Source organism: Octopus bimaculoides, chromosome 8, assembly GCF_001194135.2.
Source record: "Octopus bimaculoides isolate UCB-OBI-ISO-001 chromosome 8, ASM119413v2, whole genome shotgun sequence".
Lineage (NCBI taxonomy): Eukaryota > Metazoa > Mollusca > Cephalopoda > Octopoda > Octopodidae > Octopus > Octopus bimaculoides.
In genome coordinates this window covers 37,263,291-37,266,708 of record NC_068988.1, presented here as the reverse complement: position 1 = coordinate 37,266,708, position 3,418 = coordinate 37,263,291, and positions in this window count along the sequence as shown.

Sequence of the window (3,418 nt, the reverse complement as noted above, 5' to 3'; positions counted from 1 at the left end):
ATATATATATAATTAAAAAATGAATGTCCATCTGTACTCCTTGTTGACTTCAATTTCTTCATGTACCTATTCACACACAACAGATGCCCAAACGCAAACCTGGAAGTGCGTATAATACTACTACTGGATAGCAAAGGGTAAATCTGAAGGTGGATGAGATTTATAGTCTACAACATTCTTAATAGAATATACCATAGCTAATATTGACAACAAGCAGGAATCTGATCGAAGTCGCTTTTCACATTAGAGTACTATAAAGTCAAATGGTGGAGAAAGTAAACCTCGATTTCTCCCTAAAAGACATCCCCATACCAACCAAAGACAAATACTTAAAGCAGCTATCACCCAACACAAGCTCCTTCACAAGAAGAATGAGATGGAAAGCATTTTCTACGACAAGAATAGCAGCACACAAGAGTGTGCTGGCTAACGACACACATACTGTGTCCGATTAGTATTTGCGAGGAGAGGTCATCGCTCCCACATGTAGCCTTAAGTGATACACACAGACTCGAGTTTTGGGGTGGTTACCTGTCCTGGCGGTTAACCACCCAAAAACTCGAGTCCGCGTGTATCACGTAAGGCTAGACATAGGAGCGATCACCTTCCGTCGTAAATACTAATCGGGCGCAGTACGTGTGTCGTTAGCCAGCTGGAAGAGATGTCTTCCTGGGCTCTAAACGTCAATAGCACTGGCCCGCATAGGGCGCCACACTTGGTTGGCAATTATACATGTATGTATATATATATATATATATATATATATATATGCACACACAGTACGAGCACATGTTAGGCAACGTAGTTATTCGTGCGCGCACATTCGGAAATGGTAAATAGGAAACAAGAAATCGTTTGTTCAGTTAATCTGTCTTTTGAGACTATTTTGTTTCTAACAACATTAGTTGAAGAATATTTCTTAAGCAGCCACTTGCCACTTGTCGCTACTCTTGTTAAAATCTACTACTACTACTACTACTACTACTACTACTACTACTACTACTACTACTACTACTACTACTACTACTACTACTACTTAATGAATTTCAGTTTCTTGTCGCTAAACGAAGCCAGAGAAATGCACTAATTTGAAACAAAACAGTTGTAAAGGAAATATGATAATCACATACGCTGCAGCTTTAATGCAGAAAGCAATTTTCAAATGGAGCATGGCAATAAGTGAATTTCTTTAAATACGGCGCTGCGTTGCTTTGCACTAAAGTGTAGTGTAGTACATTGTACTCTATTGAGCCGCAATACAATACGTTTCAAACGGAAACGAATACAATAATGAAACAGTTATATGCTACGCCTTTGTCTTTCCTTATACAACTTACTTTATTACAGAGAGTTAAAGTCTTGAATGAATGTGAGAACCTTTGATCTATGAGTTGACAGGATTCCCCCAAAATTTTTAAACTGACGATGAAAGTTAGAATGTACGTAGAAATTGAACAATGTTTTTCTAGATATTCACTGCCAGAAAATAAAAGTATGAAGGTTATAGCAAGGAATACTTTTAGATTAAAACTGAATGACTAATACTAAACTGATGTTAAACAATTCAACGATTTAAATGATACGGCAAACATGTATAGAAAGCAAAGGAAAGGAAATATATTTCTTGATGAACAATCTGCACAAAGTATTTGTTTATAGTGTATTTGTTTATAATGTAGGAGTGGCTGTATGGTAAGTAGCTTGCTTACCAACCACATGGTTCCAGGTTCAGTCTCACTGCATGGCACCTTGGGCAAGTGTCTTCTACTGTAGCCTCGGGCCGACCAAAGACTTGTGAGTGGATTTGGGAGACGGAAACTATATATCTATGTGTGCGTGCGTGTGTATGTGTTTGTGTGTCTGTGCTTGTCCTGCAGACATCGCTTCACAACCGATGCTGGCGTGTTTACTTCCCTTAACTTAGCAGTTCGGCAAAAGATAGCGATAGAATAAGTACTAGGCTTACAAAGAATAAGTCCTGGAAACAAGTAAAAGAGTAAATGTTTGTGCTATACATTAGCTCGCTCCTTCGGTCAAATTGGACAATTCCTGAACGATTTGTACGGTGTATCACATTTCAAGTGTCGAAATGATAGCAGGGTAACGTGAGATGTAGATTTTTGCTCAAGAACAAAACGTACCACCAGATCCAGGAATGAAAGCCATGATCTCACGATCGTGAGTACAAAATACTAACGCATAAGCCATGCACCCCCGTATATATAAACATGCAGAGAGGTGTTAGCAAACAAAAAAAATAAACAACGTTTGAGTTGTTTAAAGATTTTTAAAAAATGACAACGAACAACAATTGTTATGGTGTGAAAAGAGAAACAGTAAATAGAGAACAACCAGTATCTGTAGTGACGTGTAATAATAAACAAAACACAACCAAAAGCCGGAATTATTTGAAACATCATACAATAAGAACTTATCGTGGGTGAAACAATAAAAGCATAAAAAATCTTTCTTCCCAGCTGGAAAGTATGAAGCAAAACAGAATTAAAAAAAAACCGCGAAGACGTGAAGTAATGTTAAATAAAAACATGAATATTTGCAGTTGCGTATAACTAAGAAAAAGTGAAAAGAATTAACAGACATTACTTGTGATGTTCAGTGGCAAGTCACAAACACTTAAAGTAGTGTATTGTAGTAAACAATCAAACGTTGATGGTGTGTGAAGAAACAATATACCAATACTGATGTGGTATGAAATAAATAAATAATAAATAAACGAAGCTTGTGGGGTTCTGAAAGACTATACTGCGATTAAGATTCAACATTTGGAGAACTTTGAGACAATAGATAAACAAACACTAATAGTTAGAGAGATGTGAATAGCAAATAACAAACACTATGGATGATTAGGAAACAATAAATGATATACATTGGTGTCCAATTGCAAAGAATAGACTTGGATTGGTGTTAAACAAGAAATAACGACTTGGAAAAGTGTGAAGCAATAAACACGTAACCAAAACTTACAATAGTGTGACAAGTCAGAAATGACAAGAAATCCTCGTTTATAATGGTATTAACAATTAACAACCAATACTTAGAGGGCTGTAAAATATTACACGGCTAATATTTGGAAGGGTAGGAAACAGTAACTAATGAACATATGGCATGCAAACGACCGTAAACTGTAAACAACCAAATATTGGATGAAGCTGAGACGACATCCGAGATGATGAATCGTGTGAAATAATAAACAACACTTAGAGTTATGACAGGAAAAAAAAAGAACATCACTTGGAATGGTTTAAGACTGTAAAAAAAAGACATCGCTTGAAGAGTACAAAGATTTAACAAAGTCTTACAGTTGTGTAAAATACCAATTAGGATTCTGGTGTCTTTTGTCTCAAATCGATGTGTCATATTTTCTTATATATATATATATATATATATATATATATAT